Raw genomic sequence first — 27,004 nt, forward strand, 5'->3', positions numbered from 1 at the left:
GTTGTTTAACCCATCAACCCCGGCTTAATTAATCAATCTGAGTGGCGTTCGCCCGGACCAACATGTCAGATTTCTAAAACGATCCCGGGACGGCGAACGTAAAAGGTGGGAGTCCCATCGTACGGGAGTCAGGACAGAGTTCCTACAAATGATCGGATCCTTTCGTCTCGAGTGGTGGACTGTTGTACTGAAGAGATAATGAGCACTTGGACATTAGGTTTCAGGGTAGGGCTGCGGAAATCCCGGGGGAATTTTCGAAATTTAATCCCGGGATTTGTTTCTTAATGGTAATCCGTGAAAAGTATTTTTTTCACAAGTGAATTTTTGAATATGGCAAACAAAATCAACTAACTAAACCACGCTGCTTTCCCGCAGGGGTAGGCAGAGAGACAGAATTCTACACTAATCTGTATTTGCACACAATCTTCGCATCATCCACATTCATGTATCTCCTCATACATACACGCCGATTATTCCGACACCCGACCTGACCACTTTCAAGCGTTCAAATACATGTTTTTCTCGGTCTTTCAGCGCTTTTATTGTCAAACACATCACATCTTTTCTTCACTCGCGTTGTTAAAAAAAAATTCTCAAAATAAACGTGTGAAATAAAGTAGTAGATTCCCGTGTTAATTTTTAAATATATACAAATTTTGAAACTAATTTAGAAACAACTAATACCAAAAATCGTTTATTAAAAAAAAATATAATTGAAACAAAGAATGTTTTTATTAAAAAATCAAAATTTATTCCAATCAACAAAATTACTTCTTCAAAATATTTAATCCTACAAGGTTACTTAAGTCCCGGGATTTATCCCGGGATTCAACCCTATCGGTCACCAAGTGTACGTACAGATTGATGAGTTGGGCCGCGGATCGTTAGTAAAAACCGATAAAGGTTTATCCACATAATGCGTTCGTATAACGACCGTATTTGTAGTTTATGTTTATACGATGATTGTCTGTTTTGCATAACCATTTCTGATAATTACTCACGAGCAAAAAAGGTATCGTCGGTTTTGATCCCACGTTTCGGGGTTAAATCAAGCTTAATTATTTTTATACCTGACATGCAAACACAAGCAAATGCGGGCAAACAATATCTTTATCTTACATGGAGCAATAAAATTGTTATAAAATATAATAATATAATACATTATTATACTTTTACTTTAATTTTACTTGGTAAAAACAAATATTTATTGAAATCAGCTATCACTTTTTTTTATGCATTCCTCGTTATTTTCAAATACCGTATCATTATTTTATTACCACAAACTGACTGCCGAATCAATAACTGGAAATACATATGTAATTATAACCTGATATGTATGCATCATCATTTTATTATATAAACATACATATTTCAGCTTTTTTTATATCGCTCACTTCTTTCAAGAACGTCATAAATCAAAAAAATTGATTTTTCAGGAGAACGTTTTTAAAGTTTAAAAATATAATACAATGTATTAAAAATAAATGTCAAGCAACTTACTGAAATTTTACTGTGCAACAGATCTTTTTAGGTACAACCTAAAGGTTTTTTCTCCATTTGAACGATATTTTAAAAAAATAATTAAACAATACCTTTTCTTCAAAATGCAAAAACAACACTTTCTGCCCTATAGCGGGTAAATATTAAGTTTAAAGTATGCGTATTTTGCTGGGAAATAGTACATTTTCTGGGTATTCCGAAAACATGCACAGCTGAAAATTTACGATTTTTGATTTATGACGTTCTTGAAAGGAGTGAGCGATATATTTGAAAGTTATTCAAAATTGCACAAAACCTTTTTTGTGATTTATCTGTACCGTAATAGACCCTTTGTGCCGTAATAAATATACAGTTTAAAAATATCCATAGTTACAATTTTGTGAAAAGTTACCTGAACGCAATGGTGTCGGAATGAGTATGATAATATATTTATAAAGTATCTAATAAAATATCACTTCAATTGTGTACTTAATATTTACGTTAAATGTACTATTCATAGAATTGCTGAATGTTACACGTTTTGTAAAGTGATCACTTAAACTAGCCTTTAACGGTCGTCAGCCCCGTATATGCCTAGAATTCCATATTCTTCTTCATCCTTGATGAGATGTCAAAAATAATATATTTTTTAAATTATTTATTAATGATAATAATACGAGGCCTGAAGGTACTTACCGTTAATGATTACATCTGAATAAGAACTCAACATGTTAAATCCATCGTTGAATATAACGAAGCAAAAAATATATTATATGTAAATGGGGAGCGCTTTATAATTGTCGACATTCGATCGAAGGATGTCCAATTTTAATACAAGCGGCCGCATTCAACGGATTTATTACAATAATTTGTCGGATCAAAACTTTACCAATCGATCATTCGTTCCCTCAGACGTGCGAGTGCGCTCATTTCTTTAAGAGGGCACTCCATTGATGCGGAGTTTAGGTATCGTCATATGAAAAATAACTGTTTCGACGAAGAAAAAATTCCCTTCACAATGTTTCGAATGTGTCCAAATACTTGTTCACAAATCCTGATTTCGCCAGTTTAGAGTTATTTTTACATTTTTACAAATGCCACTCGTCAAGAACAAAGAAGAAACCGCCTCTATCCGCCATGAGCAATGTTTGGCATCGCATTTGTTGTTGTAAAGTGCAACAGATGGCGCAGCCATTGCAGTAAAAAAATATGTTATAAAAAAACATGTTTTTATCTGTCACAAGCATGTATATACATAAAAACATGAACTTATTCGAATGCAACGTTGTGCCAAAATAAAATAGCTATCGGTGAATTAGTAGATTTTGAACAAACAAACATTTTAGTAATTTGGTTCAAGAAGTGTATATTTATTTCGTAATTTTTAAATTTATTTAGTGATTAACTTACAACTGTTGAAAGACATTTTTTTTAATATGATGAAAGTATAATAGTAAGGTGTATTTTGTATATTAAAAGCATTGATGGTATAGATGACATTGTGGTATATAATATAACACTCTCCTTATTAAATACATTTTGAGTGTGTCCAAATACTTATCAAATCTGGATAATTAAATAAATGAAAAATAACTCCAATTATTGGAGTTATTTTTCATATTATTTTTTGACAAGCTTCTTTCATCTTGCCAACAGATGTCTCTACAGTGAAGTTCTAGTGATTCAAGAACAGTGTTTCGAAATCGGTTCATATATTATTATATAGAACTTCCAAGAATTTGAGTAGTGTGGTTGTCAATAATGGATAGAATTGGTGAATGTTACACGTGTGTAAAGTGATCACTTAAACCAGCCTATGACGATCGTCAGCCCCGTAAATGCCCAGACTTCCATATTCTTCTTCATCTTTGATGAGATGTCAAAAAAATATATTCTCCTTATTATTAATTTAAAAGTGGTGTTACACAAAGCAAACGATGTATGATAAGGAGAGTGTTAAAAGTCAATTGTTTTATTTATGTGAATAAACACTAGATAACGACTTTTAATAATTGGCAGTCCAGGTCTTCGGCCCTTAAATACTTGGTATCATTAATTTTTTTTTCTGCAAATTTTGCATTTGCTGACAGGATTGCCGAACTTGAACATTAGAGAACTGACTTGCTTCTTAAACAGACTTGCCAGTTCATGGATATGATTTAAAAACTCAAGTTAAAAAGAACAACAAAGAGAAACGAAACGTGATAAATTGACGTCAATCTCTCAGTATGGTGAAATAATGACCTAGACTTTTATTATTAACCCATTGCGAGGAACAATCACTCTCGGCTGTAATTAAAAACCTGATATTAATCGGAGTAACTCAAATATAATAAAAAACAAGCCAAAAATTCTACACATATGTATACATAAAAATAAAAATCACACCCGACTTTGTAACTAATTTATTAATTGAAAATAAATGACAATCATTTGAATTTTTAATTTGGCAAATAAAACTAACTAAATAATTAACCATCACGCCACTTCCTCGCAAGGATAGGCAGAGAGAATAAAAGCCACACCAATCTGTTTTTGCAAAAAAAAAAAATCTTCGCCTCTTCCACATTCATGCATCTCTTCATATATAGTTACCGATTATTCTGAATTCTTATCTGACCGCTTTAAAATATTTGAAATACTTGAGCATGCCAAATTTTCCTTGGTCTTCCTCTGCTTCTATTACCAATCACATTCGCCTCATATATTTGTTTTACTATTCATTGTCACTCATTCGATGCAAATGCACACATGCCCAAATCATCACAACAGATTTTTCTTAATTTTATCAACAATGCTTATCTCAGCCTTGCATTGTATTATTATATCACGAGCATCTATCATACAACGTTTCGCCGCACATTAGTCTGAGATAACGCATTTCGAGTGCATTCAGTTTATTTCATTCTTATTTTTCCAACTCCATACATCACTTCCATACATTGAGGTTGGAACCAGTACTCCACATTTACTGCCAGTTTAGCTGATAGGGGTTTGTTCAATAATTTTAAGTATCCCAAATTCAAAAACCCTATTAATTTTAAACAAGACGCTCTTGCAAAAACCGCGTAAAATTTCTTATAATCTCAGCGTTAAACTATCAAAAACTAAATGTTCGCAAGTAGCATGTTAATTTTTAACTGAGCATTGTGCAAAATATACGAAATGTCATGTATATTCCTTAACATTTTTAATAAAGTAAATTATTTATTATCAGGATACATTCGTTACAAAATTTACCCGTCACTTTACCGCAATAACTTTCTACATATACACGGATGTATTTTTAATCAATAAACCATTTATCATTAAACGCACGTAAACTTAATTGCAATTCATTGTATTCTATATTACTTGGAACTTACAAATATAACATTACATTCGTAAATGCTATAAAATATCATCTTTCTTCATGTAAATTATTGTTAAGGCACCGTTACACCAATGAAATAAAATAAATTATTTTATGGTTGAAAATAGTTGAAAATAAAATATATTATTTAGTGGTTAAAAATATTTTTAATTAAAATAAATTATTTCGTAGTAGAAAAGAGTTAAAAATAAAATAAATATTTTCGTGGTTGAAAATAGATAAAAACATATCAGTTTATATTTACCAGTTTATATATACCTGAAGATGGAAGCATAGCTTCCGAAACTAGTAGTTATAACAAAATAAACGCTGCAAGCTGTGGTAGTGATTGTCCTCTCGAAACCGGTACACATAAAAATCTCGGTAAGTGGCTATACACTAATATTAATAACCTTATTGTAAAAAAAAAGTATATTCTAACCCTTATCCGCACCCAATGGTGCATAGGGCACTGCATCGTATTGACGCAGTGTTATCTTGATCGTTAATAGATGAAGGCAAGGTGATCACTCCTGCGCTTCAGTTACCAGTCCAGGGTAATATTCAATAAATATTAGTGTTAAATAAGTAATATTAATTTTCACCCCCCCTGTGAATCGAACCCGGGATCCAGCACGGCACCTAAACAAGCTAACCATTACACCACGGAGGATGGACAAGTAATGAACATTACTAGATAAAATTATTTATATTTTTTTGAAATGATATCTTGTTTTTTACATTCACGAAATAAAAAATGTCACATGTAAACCATACATCCACTCACTAAAACTACCCGCATGAAGCGCTTCCACGAACGATATCAAACTCAGGTGTTTTCTTTTCTTTTAATTCAGTCAATTATGATAAATATTCATATTGTTTTATGTTTCCTGTCCACGTTAATTGAAGTGCAGTCTTACAAATGTGACTCAATTGGAACCAGGGTGAAAAATATCGTTAAAAGGGTCATTGGAATTACATGCAGATATACCTACTAACTGACCACCACGCCGCTTCCGCAGGGTTAGGCAGATAGAATATAACGCCATACCACTCTATCTTTGCAATAATTCTTCACCTATACACATCTCCTTATACACACCCGCCGATTATTTCGACTCCTGACCCGGCCGCTTGTAAGTGTTTGACTTATCCGATCATGCCTGCAAGTTTTCCTCGGTCTTACTCTGCTCCTTTTTCCAACTACATACGGCTCATAAATTTGTTTTACCATTCATTTACCATTCAAACCATCTCAATACGTCTTTCTGAATTTTATCGATAATGCTCATCTCAGCCTTGCATTATATCCTTATTAAGGGATATTGCATATGTATCGTCTTTTTTCTTCAAAATTTTATCTATCTATCTATCTACATATATTTAAGAAATCAAATTGCTGTGCATAATCAGTAAGTCAACAAGTCAACGTAGAATATATCAAACCTATAATATTGTTATTAACTTATAAAAAGTATCATCAAAAAGTAACTTTGTTTTAAAATCACTATAAATTTATAGTGATTTTAAAACAGAGTTACATTTTAATTGTAAAATGGAAAATCACAAAGTTAGTGCTTCAAATATAAGTTATATTATCCAAAGTAGTACATTATTTATTTCCATAATATACAGTCAAGGAATAGAATATTAAATTTAATTGTTTTTACGTTTTAAGACGCATCACGTCATTTGCCATTTAAAACGATTTATCTAATTTAATCATGTTTATTTTATTGCTTTTAAAGGAAATATTATCGGTAAACTACGTAAAAGTTATTTAAGCGTTATATAATCGCTACCTAGCATAATATACAGGTATACGAGTATGTCGCGCGTTCAATTCATATTGATAAATATAATAATTTATGATACTCTTATCAATAAAATTATGAACCATCACAAATGAATGAAGACTGTTAAGAGGCAAGTTTTATGATAAAATAAGTTACCTTTTTTGAAGGCGAAAACAGCAATTTCCACCAGTAGTCAAAAAATCACATTTTTTAAGTATAAAGTATTTGTTAAATAATGTTACGATTTTATAAAAAATACATGAAAAGGAAATTAACTTTGAGGAACTTACTACAATTAAGAATCCCAATAAACGAATACATAAATGTGAGATGACGTGCAGTATTAAATTCAATGTTAAGATACATACGTTTTTGAATTTGTTCACCCGTTTATGATTAAAAGGCAGTAGCTTGATAATGCCCTAACAAGGCGAAACAATTGTCGAGAATTTTAATTGTGTGTTTTAAAAAAAAAAATTAAATACACAACTTAGCAGACCCTAACAATCAGTGTTTGACTTCAATATTTGAAATATAAATTATGAAGTTCTACAAATTGAACGCCAAATCAATAAATACATGATTAAAAAGTGTTGGAACATGAAACCTGAAACGAATGTGTCGGGTTGTGGTCCCGTGGTAAGTGTCGCGGACTATTAAGTCAAAGTTTCTCGGTTCAAATCCACTCTACCACAAGTTGATACCTATTTCTAATAATGAGCCGCTTAGGCTCACAGAAATACAGTAGTATGAAATTGAAATATTTGTGTAAATAATAAAAACACAAATATTTTTTTTTAAATTAATAATAAATTATAAATGAATGATAAACGTAAAACGGATTTTTTTAGAACATTAATCACAATTATTTCTATATATTCTTGCCAAAAAATGAAAACTCACATACTGTTTTTCACGATGCTGTATAACTTTTGATAAAATAAAAAAATTTCATTCCTTTGATTTTTTTTTAATTTCAAAACAAAACACGAAAATATTGCTAAATCGTCACAGTTGGTAGGGAAAAAAATTGCCTATACCATATAAACTCGTATTAAACTTTATGTATCTAAGAATACATATTTAATAGTATAATAAAATACACGTTTTAATTTGACACAGTTGAGCGGAAAAGGCGTTTGTCACATAAAGTTTATCAGAAAATGCGATTTGAAATAGTTTTATTAATTATTTATTATTGCATAAGCACCCCCCTCATGTTGTTGCACTTGTGTTATCATACGTTATCAATGCTTATCGAGCAGACTTAATGTACGAACCGTAATAACACAGCGACAAAAGTAAGAAACTCGGAAAGAATCGAGGTTAGACATTCAAACTAACCCTAAAATACTATACGGATAAAAGAATTAAAAAAAAATACCTCACACAAATATGTATTATGTTTTATACTTATTTTTAGACCAGTTATAACTTGTCTAAAAATAAGTATAAAAATTGAAAAACATATTTTCATAAGCCAAACCTGAAAGTGTGAAATACTACAATAATGCCCAAAAAGCAAAGACATCTCTGAAGTGAAGATTAAGATAAGTTATTTATTGATTTGGCGTTTAATTTGTAGAACTCCATTTTAATTTATGTATTAATTTTAAATCAAACACAGATTTTTTGATAAGACTCAAAAAATCTGTGTTTGATTTAAAATTAATACATAAATTAAGATAAGTTCTTTAAGGTGCTCTAGACATGTGGAGCATATGGATAACGAAAGAACGAATAAGAAAGTATATTTGGCGAATGTGAGCGGGAGAACAGAACGAGGAAGGAAGAAGGAAACATGAGTAGGAAGCTAGGAGTGTATGTCAGGACAGAAGAGTGTGGCGTTCCAGCCTCTCTGCCTACCCCTGCGGGGAAACGGCGTAATACTAGTAGTAGCTGTAATAAATTATTCACCTACATTGTTCAACCAAAGACAAGACAAAAGTTTGTACTAGAAATGTAAACGTGTCGCTAAAAATATTCTATACAAAAAAATATTATTGACTTTAACTTCCGAAACTATAGTAAATTGTTGTCAATCATTGGTAAAATGGTGAATTTACAAAGCGCATAGTGCAGTGACACATCCACTAGCCTCTGACGGGTGGTAAGCCCTGATAATATATATATATATTTCCTCATCCTAATAACTGCCCTATGTTAAGACGTTAATAAAGGTATTTTTTTTATTAAAAATTAATACACGTTATAGTAATACTATATGACAATTTAGCTATCATTTCTTATACGGGTTATTTCAATGGCGTATGAATATTGTTCGGCTCTTCGAGGGTTAGAAAATATTGATTGATTTTAATAAATAGTTTTAAGTCGTGCCGACAATTCAACGGGGTTTTAACAATGCCAATAATAATTATAACTGTAACTTTTAATCGTTTTCCGTCTTTATCAAAGTAGAGTAATGCATTATATATAATACATATATAAATGATAATTTTTATTATACTAAGAATATGTCCCGAGGTAAAATGGCGTTGATTAGGTGTAAAATTATTTTGTTCCAAATAATAGTTACTAGATTAATATAATAACTTTGATCTAGGTGGAAATAATTGTTTATCAATTCAAATATTGATATACACTTTTCTGAATTTAAAAACAAATAATATGTACATTATTTAAAAAAATATATTACTGGCCTGATCGAGTGCTTCAAATACTTAGGCGTGGACAGGTCAGGAGTCAGAATAATCGGCGGGTTTGTATAAGGAGATGCATGAAATGCATGTGGAAGAGGTGGAGAATGTTTACAAAGACAATGAGTAGCGAAGTATTCTATTCTCTTTGCTTACCATTATTTAAATACCACTATTTCTTAAAATCTATTGTAACCCCTGTTTATATGCATTCCGCATAATTTTCAAACACCGTATAATAATAAAATGATGCGGAATGCATCGAAACAAGTGCTCAGTAGATTTTAAGAAATACTGGTATTTACTAAGTAAAACTTGAATTGAAAATGGATAGATTTTACCGCAAACTGACTGCCGAATCAATAAATACATGCTTTTATTGTTATTTTTCACTAACGACTTTTTATATTAAAATAGAAATAATAAACAGGAATTGGGCCTACTATATATTTTTCAGTGTTTATTTAAATATCTGTCGCACCTGCGGGATGTTCTCATGAACCTGATATAAACAAATGTGAAATTTCAGTTGAATATGCAAATCTTCCACGTCAGTAAGCGACTATTCTCATTAGAGTGGCGACCATTAGCATCAGCACTACTCAGAAGAATAACAATCGATGGAGAATAACAAAGAAAAAGGCACAAAGTGGAAGGAGACACAAGACAATCGGGGGGATGGTGACCACTGGCATGTTCTCACAAGGAGACAATAGGGGTTGAAACTTCCCCAGTGCGAATATCTGACCATAACTAATGAACTGGAGATATTAATCCTCGTGGATACGTTTTGGGGATGAAGGATTGTGTCTTTCGGTTATTATAATAACTTCAATGTTTCCTTTGCATATTTCAACACATATTTATTTATTTATTTGTATTACATTTATGTTTTTTACTGACATTTCTTGGTGGAGCTGCATTTTATGTAAAATAACAATTAAAACTTAGAAAAAACTAAACAGTTCTTATTTATTGTAACTGCAGACAGTTGGTAGAATTCCAAATTGAATTGTTGAAACGCGTCACATAACATATATGTAAATAAAGTAGAATTCAATCCAACAACCGTATTCAATTTTGGATATATTACCCAACAATTATACAGTTCTCATTTTTATATATATATATATATATATATATATATATATATATATATATATATATATATATAATATATATATATATATATATATATATATATATATATATATATATATATATATATATATATATATATATATATATATACATGGTATATATATATATATTTATTTATTTCATCATACACATGTTTATTATTATCAATATTATCAATTAATTATAATCAATTTAAATTATTATCAGTTTTTTATTATATGCTTTTTTAAATGTATAGCTGTACAATTCCCGAACCAAAAATAAAATTAAAATAAACTATTAAATGAGGAATACGACCAACTAAGATAAAATTGATAAGTAAAGCACAGTTCACTGAATGCAAACATACGCAAATTTACTTCGCCTAAGCGTCATCTACCTTCAAATCAATCAAAAAACCCAGTCCAACCAGAAGCGAGTCAAAACACAACAGTGTTTATTTAACAACAATAAGAAAACATCTAATAAAAGAGGTGTAGAGCCACAACAACTGTTATAAATACATAAAGTAGTAGGACAAGGAATCGACCCGGTAACCGCAAGTGGCTGCGCTGCGCTATTGTTGTCACCGTACAATGGAATCCGCTAACAAAAGGAACAATGCGAAGAAATTATTTATACGGACTTTTATTCAAATCGTTATCGACGCGGGCCAGAGGTCGGAATCAATCATTTACAAAGATCTGTAATGGGATCACACTACTGTGATCACTTCTGATTATACAGCGGAACCTCGATATGACGGACTAATTGTGGGGAGGGGGTATACGTAAAAGTTGAAATTTCGTTATATAAAAATAGGTTTAGTATTTCAAAAATAAGTCAATTTTTTATTTATTGTAACTGCAGACAGTTGGTAGAATTCCATACTGAATTGTTGGGTAATATATCCAAAATTAAACAATGTTTATTGGATTGAATTCTACATTTATTTATGTATATGTTAATACGTGATATTTTAATAATTCCAAAAACAAGATAGGATAGATTAAGACATATCAGGGAAAGCGAAATAGAAACTTAAGATAATTGAAAAGATTGAGAAAAGTTATTAAGTGTTAAGTGGTATGGAAAAGTTGTTAAGTGCTATGGAAAAGTGGTGCGAATGGATAGCGAGAGAACGACTAAGAAAATATATTTGGTGTATGTGAGCGGGAGAACAGGACGAGGACGGCCGAAAAAGACTTGGCACAATCAGAACATAAAATCTGGTGGTGTCTACGTAATCGGAGGGCATATTAGATGTATGGATGAGAAGGAAGCTAGGACAGAAGAGTGCGGCGTTCTATCCTCTCTTCCTACCTCTGCGGAGAAACGGCGTGATGGTATTAGTAGTGGCACTACAGTCATTTTAAAAGCCACATCACCGTTGCGCCAAACAAAATTGAATTTTACAAAAATAATTAAATAATGAGTACGTAGAAAATTAAGCGGTTTATTTTTTTTTTTACATTTTTAGATTACAAAATCAGTAAGTGTGATACGAAAATTGTATACAGCTGGGCCAGTATTAACGATAATCCAACATTGTTTAATTTTTTTTTGTAGGTTGTACCGGTTTTTTTTGTTGGTAACTTTGCCCTATAGTCAAGAGGCGATAGAGCGTGCGCGAGGCGCTTTATAATAGAACTATATCCTATAGCGCGCACGTTTCCATTGTACTACTATTGTCACATTCTATGATAAAAATACTTAATTGAGATGCGTTATTTATTGTATCATCCCGCAAAGGCGGTTCTCCTCCATGCTACGGACCCAATTAACAAAGTTTTTTTCTCTCTCCAGTTTTAATCAGAAGAGTATTTAAAACAAGGTATTAATTTTCTTAATTATAATTTATAAACGTGCTTTATTTTGACAGCTTTCACATAATATATCAACACATACTTATGAGGCCAGTGTAAATAAATCAATATTAATTTATACTTATACCAGGAAATAGGAGCATAGGTATACCGAGGAAAAATTGGCGTGATTAAGTATTTCAAATTATTAAATATTAAAGTGGTATTACACTAAGCAAACGATGAATGATAAGGAGAGTGTTATGTTACCATACCACAAAGTTAACAATACTTTTAATATACAAAATATATTTCAAATGCTTCTAAGTGGTCAGATCGGGTTTCTTAAGGCCCAACATACGCTAGATCGCAACTTAATTTTCTTTAAACCAAGGTTACATTTGACGTAATTGTTTTTTTTTCATAAAATACAGTTTTTGTATTGAAAAAAAAAGTTTTTCTTAAATGAAAAAAGTTATTGAAAAGTAAGAAGTAATAACAAATTTTCAAAAAAAACTTTATATTTTCTGAAAAAAAAAATCCAACATATGTATAGGTGTCTACATATATATAAATATATATATATATATATATATATATATATATATATATATATATATATATATAAATAAATATATATATATATATATATATATATATATATATATATATATATATATATATATATATATATGTATATATATGTATATATATATATATATATATATATATACATATATATATATATATATATATATATATATATATATATATATATATATATATATATATATATATATATATATATATATATATATATATATATATACATATATATACATATATATATATATATATTTTTTTTTAATCGCGCGCGTAAGCACGACCGACTTTTTGCGTGGTCGTTCACTTCTGAAATTAAATTCTGCAAATTCCCCCTTAATTTCATCGATAATGCTAATCTCACCTCTGCATTATTTCCTTATATCACCATTCGAACATCTTATCACACATCGTTTTGCCTCATTTCGACTGCATGAAGTCTACTTGCAACCTTCTCTTGCTATTATAATTCCACGCTTCACTTCCATACATTCAAGAGGAAAATAAAATATCAAAAATAACTAGACATTTTTTCTACCCTCATTTCATTACAGCTTTGTATCTGGAATGCATTCAATGTACCAGCTCTCAATCATTCCGGTTATATTCGATATATTTGTAAACAGTTTTTTTTCCCAACTCCACCGGTATTGGGTTAGGGCTGGGGCGCGAGATGTAGGGGAAGCGAGCCGGGATTCTATTTATAACAGCAAATTAAGACTATAACACTACACAGTGCGGAGCCGACAATAATAGAAAGGGGACATGTTATGACTTAATAATAAACACAAGCCGCACCGTGTACGAATCACATTAGCAATGGGATTGTGCAAGGATACTTTGAAATCGAACAGCGCAGGATAATGGTCCATTCGCACATAATTTTTTTTTATTATATTATTATTCAATAGAATACCTTAGTGCGTAGTATTAATATAATAAAAACTGATGTTTGAATGAAAAGGGAAAATTTTAATGAACAAACAATCGTTTCGAAGGTGTCTCAACTTGATGTGAAACATTTTTTTTTTATTTTAAAATAGAAATATTAGTGTTTTTAGTATTTACAAAAATACTTCAACCTCATACCATTCCTGTGAGCCTAAGCGACTCGTTATTAGAAATAGGTATCAAATTGTGGTAGAGTGGGTTCGAACCGAGAAACTCTGACACAAGAGTCCGCGACACTAACCACGGAACCACAACCCGACATATATCATACTTTTTATGAAAGAAGATGGTAGTCTAAGCATCCCAGGGCTTACGACCTGGCATTTGCTGGCTTAAGCGATCACTTTATACATCATTCTGCCCATTATTGAACATCCATATTGCATTAATTCTTGAAACCGGCGATGGTCTTAGATTCTTCCACATACCGGTAAGGTTTTCGACAAATTTGTTAAGTACGTCTGATTATTAAGCCATCAGTCGAGAAATTGATGAAGTTTTACGCTTTAAAAGAACGATGTAAACTTCTCGTTTGAATGTGAAAATGTGCGTTAAAATTTTCTATATCATGAAGGCAGGTCAACAGTCGAAATAATCGGCGGGTATGTATGAGGAGATGCACAAATGTAGAAGAGGCGAAGATAGTTTGCAAATACGGATCAGTGTGGCGTATCTTTGCCTACCACTACGAGGGAGCGGCATGATAGTAAGCTAGTTCGTTTATTTTTTTATCAGTAATTAAAATACGAGTAAATTCGGAATGTTAATTGCAAATACAAATTAAATCATTAGTATTTCTAACATATAAAAGCAGACTACATATAATTATTGCACTTGAATATTTATAATAAGGGTTGAATGTTTAATAAAAGTACTTTGAATCCGGAAGCTAATTAAAATTATTTCGCTTCTCAAGACCCTAATCGTTAGTATGACACGATAGAATAGTACAAATATATTATTTAATTTTGATATTATCATTTCATTTTTAGAAAAACTTTTTACAGGCAATACTTCCTTTTCCTTCTTGGATGAGTCGTCGAACCGCATGCTGTATCTTTTGTGATTATTATAATACCGTTCTCATATTGAAATTAGGATCAACGGCAAAGGTTAACAATTAGCATCACAAAACGCGATTCACAATATGGATTCAATTGCATGTCACGATTGAGCGATCTGAAAAATCACCGATATAATCTAATTTATGTGTAGGTACATGAATTCACTGGCGGAGCACATGTGTGCATTGTGAGAGAGAGGTTGGAGAGATCAACTTCTAATGATTGAAATGTGCGATGAAATCGTGGATGATGCAATATTACCATAAAACTATTGATATAACTATTGATGATAAAACATTATGACACATTGTTATTCATATGAACCAAAATACAATGTATGATTCTTGTGAATTTATTTATTTTTGTGATAAAAATTACAATACAGAAAAAATTATTAATCTAAGAACTGAAAATAAACGTATCAGTTAATTGTTTTGTAAAAAAAACTACAATAAAATTATGAAATTACGAGGAAAATTTAAAAAAAACATCATACTTATTAAACAAATTGAGTGTAACGTAGCAATTATCATATTATTCATAAAGGCAATAATTATGTAAGTAGGAAGCGTCTTTTTTATAACTAACTAAATAACCGTCACGTCTGCTTTCCGCAGGGGTAGACAGATAATAGAGCAGCACGCTCTCTGTCTTTGCAAACATTCTTCGCCTTTTCCACGTGCATATATCTCTAAAATCGCAATAAATCTTATTACAACAAATTCAATTCGAATTCAGTAATAAAATATAAAACCACTAAGTTTCATGAGTTTATTGTCATATAAAATATTCGACAAAAATAGTCAGAATATAAGTAGAACACGAAAAATCGAGAAATGAATACGAATTAGTCATTTTACCCAATTTTATTAAAATTGTCAGTCATAAGTTGTCGTCAACTGACGGCCATCGATCATATGTGTAGTGTTATTACATCTGCATGGGTAAAAAAAAAACAACAAACGTAAGTTAACGAAGCACAAGCAAACTAACTTATTGAAAATCCAATAAATTACGAAACGCAAAATTTGCGTTGGCCGAGATAATGAATTTTCATTCAAGTCGCGGGCATAATTTAAAAAAGACGCCTCTTTCTAGCGCTTCTCGTCTTGACAATCGACGTCAGAACGGTCAATAAATATGGCGAGTCTAAACGGCGCGCCGTACAGTGAGAGACTCTCCAGAATGCATCCCGAGACGTGTAATTTGAGACTCTATAGCATTCCGCGAAACGCGTGTGACGTTTGTTTTATTATACGCATTAGGTACGTGGACAGCAGGCAGTGTTTGCACACCCAGTGTCACTGCACTCAGGTGGCGTGGAACAAGACGTTCTTGTATTCAATTCAGATAAAGTCGCTGAAATACAACGGTTCTCAAACTATATTACACTACTTTTTTTTACTTTTTCCATTTTTTTTAAGTACTGTTAGTATATAGAGGAAGATCCCCACACGATGGACCGATCAAGTTAAGGCAGCAGCAGGCACCTCGGTGGTTGGAGCGCTACGTGCAGCGCACTCCCTTGTCGAAGCAATGACTCTTCTCCAGTTATCAAGGGATAACTGGAGAAGAGTCATTGCTTCGTCAAGGGTCACAACCCTCAGTAATTAGGAGTAAGATGCAGAAGAGAAGGATGTTAGTATATAACCACGAGATTTTTTTTCTACAGGTGTCGAGAAAGTACCAGTCTCTTTGTCAGGACAATCACTACACCAGCATGCAAACAATACTACACGTCACTACCATAGCGCTTTTCACACACTTACAACTATACGAAAATTTGATCACATGCGTTTTTGGACGACCCGAGGATCAACATGCACCAAAGGCCAAGGTCTAGTGCATGTAAAACTTCGGCCTTGTGATCAAAGCATCAACCAATGCACTGTACGAAAATTCGCAAAGTTTGTAATAAAATCAAGGAAATTGGTTAAGTAATGCTGTTTTTCTCTAAAAAAATCAATTTCCCTGTTTACCAACAATTATCGGCACGTAACCCCTGCGAATACTGTGGACCTATCATACTTATTTGTATGTTGCCAGCTTACTTTGTAGCACATATAATTAATTAAGAACCATCAAGAATTCCAGTAGTGATCATGTCTTTAAGAACAGTGTCCATCGATGGTTGCTTCTCGTTGGAAGGGATAAGGTAGGAAGTGAATTAATTACAGTCCAGGTGTAATTATTTTATTGTAAAACCTTTATACTTACTGTAAATTGTTATTTTATCTGTTGTATGCTATGCATAAAATCTAATAATTAAAAAAACAAATAATTATTTTTAAAAAATTGTATTCACATGTAAGAATTTCGGCTCAACACAGGCCATGCCTAAAGAGCCGTAATATATTTTTTCAATGTAAAAAAAATGTATCTATGAAATAAAAAAATAAAATTATGTGAATGAATATTAAACATTTGAGATGGCCTGGAATATAATACACGTAGGTAAGTCGGCTGAGACCGTCCCACACTCGGCAAAGTGAATTAGCACCTCTGATCAAGCTTAATGAAGCTCACGGCACCAAACAGGAAAACAGCACCGTGCGAGACAAAACACCCGACTCAGAACTGGACCGAATAAAGGTGATATATTGTGAATTGTTAACAGACGATGCACTGTTCTCCCGAGAACCAAAAGCCAACAGAACGGGACGCCAAACTGACATACAACTGAAATACTTACATACAACCTTTTAAATGTGTCGAAATACTTATTCAGAAATCTGGATTATCTTTTCAATCAATTAGGAGTTATATTTATTTTATATTATTTTTTGACATCTCAACATAGATGAAGAAGAATATGGAAGTCTGAGCATCACGGGGCTTAATTTATTTTAACAAGTATTTGTATAGAATAAAATAACAACTATGAAGTTTTTTCCGCATGAATTTTATTTGACCGGCAATCGGGTTTCGTCGTAATCGACATCACCAGTCTGGTAATGTCGGTTACGACGAAACCCGATTGCTGGTTAAATAAAATTCATGTGGAATAGAAACTACATAGTTGTGATTTTATTCTATGAAATGCAGTTTCACCAATAAATATCAGTACAAAAAATTTAAAAGAAAAAAATATATGGACACACTTAAAAGCTTATGAATAAATTAACTGGTGAAATTATAAGCTAAAAAAATTTAAAATATATTTTCTAGCGTTTCTCGAGCATGTGAATATAATCTAGAATTCGGACCTCACATAAAAATGAAACAGTTTTTGCTATAACAAAAGCTTCTCTCATTTATCTACATATAGATGTCTCTAGTGAGATTCTAGTGAATTCAAACACTTTGTTTCGAGTTTGATCAATATACATATTTGTAAGTTTCAAGAATTTGAGTAGAATGGTTGTCAATCATGGGTAGAATTGGCGAATTTTAGACGTGTGTAAAAAGACCACTTAAACCAGCCTATGTCGGTCGTAAGCTCCGTAAATACCCAGACTTCCATGTTTTTCTTAATCTATGTTTTTTTTTTAAGAGAAATATTTGTGTTTTTTTAATTTATTATTAGATTAAAACCAATATTTTTAGCTTTTCCACTTTTTTATTTGACCAGCGACCGGGTTTCGTCGTTACCGACATCATCAGACTGGTGATGTCGGTAACGACGAAACCCGGTCGCTGGTCAAATAAAAAAGTGGAAAAGCTAAAAATATTGGTTTTAATCTAATAATAAATTAAAAATGCAATTCCATCACGAAGTGTCAGTGGATAATATAAATCTATTAAATATTTGTGTTTTTATTATTAACACAAATATTTCAATTTCATACTATTTCTGTGAGCCTATGCGGCACATTATTAGAAATAGGTATCAAATTGCGGTAGAGGGGTTCGAATCGAGAAACTCTGACTTAAGAGTCAGCGACACTGTTGACATGTTGATATGTCAAAAAAATGTACCTACTTATATTTTATTGCACTCATATGTACCTGTTTGTGCATATCCGGAGTGAAATTGTCGGTTAATATACGTAAGTCAAATAAAGGTGTAACTGTTGTTTGCTGCAAACTGTGATACTTTCTCGCGCTTATTAATTTTAAATATGATCAATACGCATTGCACAACCGAAAGGTTAATGCAAAATAAACGTCGACATTAAATTGTGTATGCAGTTTCTCTTGCGCAAACCATATCAAGTTGGTAAATAAAACAGATACGGTGCATGTTTCGAAACGAAATATCTTCTCAAAAGGATGTATAACGTTTTGATTAACTAGGAAATAAATTTATTTAATAAAAATGATAAGTATTTTCATCAGAGTTTTCAGTAGGTTATTTAGTTATACTATATACCAATTTTTTGTTGTTTTAAAAAATATATATTACTACGTAATATTTTTTTTAAAGAAAAGTGAAATATTTGTGTTTTTGTAATTTAAACAAATATTTAATACTATTTCTGTTAGCCTAAGCGGCTCGTTATTAGAAACAGGTATCAAATTGTGGTAGAGTGGGTTCGAACCGAGAAACTCCGAATTAAGGTTCCGCGACACTAACCATGGGAATAAATTCCGACACAACAAAAATATTGTACACAAAATATGACCGACTATAATACTTAGTCAAGCTGGTATAAAAATTATTATTATTTTTATTCTTTTTTGACATCTCAACATTGATGAATAAGAATATGAAAGTCTGGGCATTTGCGGGGCTTACGACCGCCATAGGCTGGTTTGAGCCCCGTGAATGCCCAGACTTCCATATTTTTCTTCATCTGTGTTGAGATGTAAAAAAATAATATAAAAATAACTTTTTACTGGAGATAATCCAGATTGGTGAACAAATATTTGGAAACACTCAAAATGGTATAAATTATTATTATTAACCTTAGTTAATTGAACTCTATTAAAAAACCGTTAAATCAGACGTCAAAAGTTAAAAATATGCAAGCACGTACATATATGTAGAAACATGATATGATGTCCCAACACAGATTCAAATAAAACATCTCATTTTTTAGTTAGAAGAACCAAAAATCACTTAATGATCTATAAACATTGTACATAAAAAGTAGGGTAAAAAATTAATGCAATTCCCATCGTTAAAAAAAACATGGTTGGCAGTACAAGCTATAAAATATACACTTCTCCTTTGTTTGTATATCCAAAAGTGTGCTCAACAATAAAAAATAATAATTAAAGTTTTTTCCTATAATATTATTACTACGCTACTAGAAGTATCGAACGAGGAATTCGGTGATAAATTAAAAATGTCGTAATAAAAATTCCGAATCACACTTCATCACCCATTATAGTGTGGACTATTCATAAACGGTCCGAAATGGTCTGTTCTCGGACTGAGACGGGTCGTTGCCGGTCCGAAAAAACATAAACGGTCGTTGTTGGTACTAGGCAAAGTGGAAGATCACGCCCCGAGCGGTGCTCAGAGGATGATTAATTAAAAAAGAAATTAAATCGGGTGGAATTCAAATAATAAAGCGTCAGGACGGCCCTGCTCCTACGCGCTACAGGGTGGGCGGTAATAATATGTTAATTTCGATCGGAAAACGATCAGCGCGGGGTGATTCAAATAAAAACAACAGACCTTTCGTCATTTAATTTGATGGATTTTTACCCTCCTATCACTTTCAAGACAAAAGATTACAACATAAAAGCTTGTTGAAACGTATGGGTCATTGTTTTATGATTAAGACGATAAATCCTAAATACAAATATTTTTTATTTAATATATTCAATATTTTTAATTAAATATACTTAAGAGAGTTGAATTACCTATGAACTAGTTAATTACTAAAAATAAACAAGTTTCGTTGATTGGTCGATAGAAAATTAGTGGCACGTTGTAACGACTCATTAAAATTAATATTTTAATTGTACAAAATACCTTATAATTTAATGAATAATAAAACCAAAAAGGTCATTTTACAATAATTCTGTAAGCATTCAGATATTTCGACACCATATCACCAAATTCGACATGATTTCTGCTGAAATAGCAAATCAAAAACATGTTAAAAAAAACTCTTAACTACGATTTGCAGCCTATTTGAAATGATGTTGTGGTAAAACCTAAATAAATATGACAAACAACGTGTACATTCGGAACCACCTTAGCAGAAGACTGAATTGCACAACCCCCCTCGTACTAAACCTCAGTACTCACTAAAATATCAAGTAAAAACATGGTAAATGACATTTAGTTCCGTTCTTATATATATTTTAATAAGAGTCGATTTGAAACACTTGAAATAATTTAAGTGGCAGATAATAATTACATACATATAAATGACTTTTCGCGAACATAATAAGAGAAATATTCATATGAACGAAATCGTGAAAATGAAAAATACTGTAAAGTGAAATTATTCATACTTTAATAAACTGGGTATTTATATTATATAATAAAACAAATTATGCGGCTTTTTCCATTTTTATTAGATAAAAGCTGAGCAATGTTGTTGTTTTATGTTTTAAAATAAAATACATAATCGCTAACAATTTTTAGTAAAAAAAACTCAATATTTCATAATGAACTCATGATAATTGAAAGTAAAATGACATATTGTAGCCATTAAATAAATATTAGTAAATTGAAAGTTCAATCAATATTGTTACCCAAACAATAATTCAATGACACAAATAACATATTCATGTAAAATTTAATACTTTAAATTCATCGGGGTTATATTTATAATACTAAAACCTAGCCATATAAATTAACTGCACTAATATGTAATTTTTTTGTAAAAAAAGGTACCTATATAATGTATTGTATTAGAGATACGATTCTAAGCTTGCGCAGAGCTTCAGGCACCATCAATCACAATGGTTAATTTATAACAGAATGGAGTAGGTAGACGAAATTAAGATCGAGAGACGAAATTAAAAATATTCCCATACAAGTAAAACGTTACTTCCATATTATGATACCTAACACGATTCATTAACACCACTCATGATTATAACTATATACTAGGATCATTATGCAATTTACCAAAACTAAAATATCATACTGTAATCAATCAAATGTTCATTTTTTTATAGCACTCATACATCACAGTCTGATAAATTTACGAATTATATTAATTAATATGAATAAAGATAAATAAAAATGTAAATATTCGTTTGTTAAAAATTTGAATATTTCCCAAAGTTATTTACTGATAGTTTTGAAATTTTGACACAACGTTGTATTTAAATAGACACGTGTTTAATAAACTCTAGTCGTTCTTTTCTATTTATCTTTTCTATTTACAGACTGAGCCTGAAACATAAGTTTTTACCTGAGACAGATAGGTAAAGGTAACAAGTTTTATTTTAAAACGATTTTTTTAAACAGCATCTTCTATTGAATGTAAGAGAAAAATACGCATAATTAAGAAGCAATACTTATAATACAATAATTCGTTGAGGACAGCGTACTTCTTGACAGCTGATTTTTATATCTACCAGAGTGAAGTAAATCTTGGTAAGTTGTTATAAACTAATATTACTAACATTTTTGTAAAAAAAAAAATAAGTAAAAATGACTAACAAAGTAATGCTTTATATATTAATAATATTGAGGTAAATTATTGTATACCCACAAGGGATTCTACTTAAAAAATGACAATAAAATATTTTATTTATTGATTTGGCAATAACTTTGTGGAATCTTTGATAATTTAAATATGAAATAAATCGCTTGCATAAAACTCCTTTTAAAATGAAGTAAACTCAAAAAAAGTATTTATTGTTTCGGCATTAACTTTGTGGTAAGACATGTTACAATGATTAAAGAAAACACTTCGTTTTTTACCACTTGAGTTTTATTATAGACTACATGTTTCAGAAGTTAAACTTCCATCATTCAGGTCTGTATAATAGTTATTATACAGACCTGAATGATGGAAGTTTAACTTCTGAAACATGTAGTCTATAATAAAACTCAAGTGGTAAAAAACGAAGTGTTTTCTTTAATCATTGCAAAAAAAGTATAGTACAAGTATTTTGTTTTCATAATTAAATCATCGATAAAATATATATTTTTGGATTGAAATCGAGACTTTTGATTACTTTGTGTAGTGGCTTAGATGCACATTGAGTCGAGTATTGCAGAAAAGTCGTTGTGTCTAACAGTATTACAGACTCGGTCCATCAACCGAGCAGTTTCGAGCGAATTCTGCGTGCTTGAAAATATTGCACTAAACGCTGCGATAATGCTCCATGAATTCGGCTTATTCCTTAATAGTGCATGCATGATTCTAAAATCACTCGTAGGCAAAATAACAGATAATAGCTAGTCTCGCTACGTACCTACACGATTCAAAATAATACACTATTAGGGAAAATTGTTCCCACATCTCTATTTTCAGTATTTGAAATAGTATAAACTGTAAACGAAGCAGTAACGGAAGGGTTAAATAACGTTTATCGTACGAGCGTAGCGATCAACTTTTATTGTATCGTACTACAATGAATAAGTGTACCATACAATGTATGCAACATTTTCAATGTGTTCAAATACTTTTGTCAGCAAATCTTGATTATCTCCGCTTAGGAGTTATTTTATACATTTTTGACATCTCAACATATTATCACATGATCACTTTACACTCATGTTACATTCACCAATTCTATCCATGATTGGACAACCTGCCTCACTTTCCCTCCTTCAGACTCAGCCGATAGACGACGTTTTTCTTTAACATTTTTTAATCTCTCACGATCATATTCATAGCATAATCCATATTTGTATAAGCGCCCTTGATTTTACGAAAATGGCGCTATATAAATCATCCAAAATTATTATCATTATTATTATGTACCCACTTCAATTTTTGGAACTCCTTGATATATTGATCAAACTCGTAACACAGTACATGTGAGTTCACGAAAGTCATCTATGTTGGAATAAGGAAACCTTTTATAATGCTGAGACTCTTATTTGTATGTCTTATGTGAAAACGGTCAAATTTCCATTACGATACTAGTATTTTATTTTTCCGTATATACATTTTTATGTCTTTATTATGAATAATACTAAATTTGGATAATTTTTATAGCGCCATTTTCGTAAAATACTACCTCAAGGGCGCTTAAGCTTCGAGTGGTATTAGGTTTTTTTTTTCAAAGCAATTAAATTGATAATATATTTATACTATTTGGGCGAAGCGGAAGAGAGAGTGAGGCGAACTGTCACCCAGTCAGCAAAGACTAATGGACCAAATGAGTGATTGTTTTCCATTGCCAATAATACGCTTAACAAAATACTCCCGCGTGCGTATCACAAAATTTGTACCGGCGACCCCTTTTACCACCACCCTACGCAAACTTTACACGAAGTGTTGTCTAGTTATTGTAGATGCCGATTTAATTAAAATTGCCGAAATTATTAGACAAGCTACGAATATATGAATAGATTGTTGAAATCCACCCTCTACTCAAATAAGGTTGGTTACCTGTACGATGGAAAGCCGTTGGTCTATGTCTAAATTGTTCGATAAATCATCAAATCTTTTAAATGAAACTTATACAAATTCATTTCCAATCAATGTTTTAAAGGTATATAATTATTGAAAAAAATAAATACTATTTTCAATAAATGTATACCTATTATATTATGTATACCTATGGTATATTAAATATATACTTATATTTTAATATGTTTAAAACAAATAAAGCATGGATTTATACAACGTTAAAACACTTCATTTTTTTCTTCATATTTGTGTACTACAGTACTTTTTTTTTACTTCCATAAACACTTATTTTTCTTTCGGCTTATCCGTATCAGCACCCAATGGTGCAAAGGGCATTGCATCGTATTGGCGCAGTGCTATCATGATCGTTTGTTACATGAATAAAGGGTAATTAATCCTGCGTTAAAGTCCAAGATAATATAAATTTAAGAGTTTTTTATTAATCGAACCCGGGGCCTCCAGCATCGTAGCTAAACGCTCTATCCATGGCACTACGGAGGAAGAGATTTGCATACCATTTACACGCCAGTGTAAAAAAATATTAAAAAAAAAAAAAAAACATAAATCCGCTAGTATTTTTATGACGTAAATAATCTCTAAATGTCAACCAGTCTAAAAACAACTTCGCGGGCCTGTATTAAGATAAAAAATCTTAGATGCTAACTTGCGTATTACAAATATGTTTAACACATTTTTTATTGTGGAACTAATTGTAATTAAATTGTAAAAGAAAAACACTGTTTTTTACCTATTGAGTCGTATTTATTTTATTTTGACGACTAGTTTCGAAACCTATTCCATCTTTAGGTCTTAATATAAACTGAAATATAATTGCAATTAATTATATAAAAAAATAAACCTTGTTACGAGTTCAATTGATATAATAAATCAAATAAAAATACCAGGAGTATATAATACTGCAACGATTAGTTTGTAAATCAAGCCACCTCTCCTATTCATAAGATTAATTTTCCGATTGATTAGAATTGTGCTAAGAGGGCTACAAACTACTGTCGTTATTCAATCAACACATTTAAAAAATGTGTTTTAACTACAAATTGATATTTAAAGATGAATTAATTGTAATAAAAAAACCTTGTTACGAATTCAATTGATATAATAAATCAAATAAAAATACCAGGAGTACATAAAACTGTAACGATTAGTTTGGAAACCAAGCCACCTCTGCTTCTCATAAAGACTACATATTTTCCCGCATGATCGGAATTGTGCCAAGAGGGCTGCGAACTACTGGTGTTATTCAATCAAGGGTTGTCATTTTATTCTCAATACACACGGATGGCATAATACGCAGCATTCGCGGATAGTGCGGTGGGGCGCCACAAAGGACCCGGCGAGGCTTAGTGGCGATTACTTCCGGTAAAAGGCGAGGATTACTTAGTTCGGGTCCGGTGGAGAAGAAAGGGGGGAACGGGAAGACGATCCGGAGAGTCCGAGGGATTACGGGAAGTAATAATAGAGAAATCGGGATTAAAAAGAAAAAGAAATACAAGATTGAGAAGACAAATTGGTACATCGCAGTTATGAAACGAGACGATAAACGGGCAAGAATAGCGCGTGTCGAGGGAGAGATTTATATACAATGAGAATATCCATTCCGATAGTATTAAATTTTATATCAAATGATATCAAATTTTTGTTAAAAATAATGGGGTGATTGTAGGTGATTTTTATGAAAAGTAAATTGTATTTGTATAAAATTCACAAAAACTACATTTAATAAAAAGCATGTGACATTAAAAATGACTAAATATATATTGAATGAAAGAAGTCGTATCATATATGGAGCTTTGTAATACGGAAAATATCGAAAGTGCTAAAAATAAAGCACATATTATTTAAAATATCTACTTATTGCTGTAAATTTATTGTCTGGACAGCATTTACATTTAGCGCATGGCATTGAAAAATATGGTTTAAATCACAAATTTTTTTTATTAGGGAATGATATAGGGTTATTTCTTATTTTTGTGAATACTTTTTGTCACAAGGTTGTAAAAAATTCAGGATTCACGAATACGGACTCTCTTTTTATAGCGAGATTTTTTAAAAAAATAATGTTATGTTTACCTGACCAAAATATTAATCTCAATCTCCCCCTATCAAATGCCACAACTAATTCATAAAAATAATTACGTAAAACAAGAATATTCATCAAAGCTTTAGAAAGAAGCGCCGAAAAGAATCTAAAACGTTATCTATAAAACAATACTATCAATACAGAACGTATTACCTAAAACTGTCCTCAAGAGAAGGAGATAAAAAGAATTCTAGTGATCATTCTGTTCCCCGGATTAAAGATATTTCGATTACGTCCAGTCAGAGTGTCCCTCCCGTTTCCATCTTCACTTCCGGTTAATCGGTCCTCTCTCATCGCGAAGTGTGTCGCCAATGCGGGCGAGTTCGTCTCATTTCGCCCTTTGAAGAGATTTCCCGCGAAAGAAATTAGATCGCAGCATCCCTTTGATACCGGCGGACGAGTGTATAAGAAACAATTATGAGCATTTTCCACCATCGGCTTTGCGAGTATTTGGTTCATTACACCCTCGTTGTAATGCGTATTCTCAATGGTCATCTGGTCATCTTATATCGGATGGATTCGTAATGTTATAATTAGAGCTCGTAATTATCATCGTCTACAAAGCATTTCGCAAAGAAGCTAATCCTTGTTGGGACTGTGCGAATTTCCATTTAAACCAACTTATATA

General features: G+C 31.5%; 1 protein-coding gene across 3 annotated transcripts in view; it reads right to left on the reverse strand.

Annotated features, from left to right (window-relative positions):
* retn (retained) overlaps positions 1-27,004 on the reverse strand; it is a 264,675-nt gene that overhangs the window by 111,200 nt on the left and 126,471 nt on the right. The window lies entirely within an intron of this gene.

Source organism: Brachycentrus maculatus, unplaced genomic scaffold (genome assembly GCF_059751285.1).
Source record: "Brachycentrus maculatus isolate JH-2025_06_01 unplaced genomic scaffold, ASM5975128v1 h1tg000056l, whole genome shotgun sequence".
Taxonomy (NCBI): domain Eukaryota; kingdom Metazoa; phylum Arthropoda; class Insecta; order Trichoptera; family Brachycentridae; genus Brachycentrus; species Brachycentrus maculatus.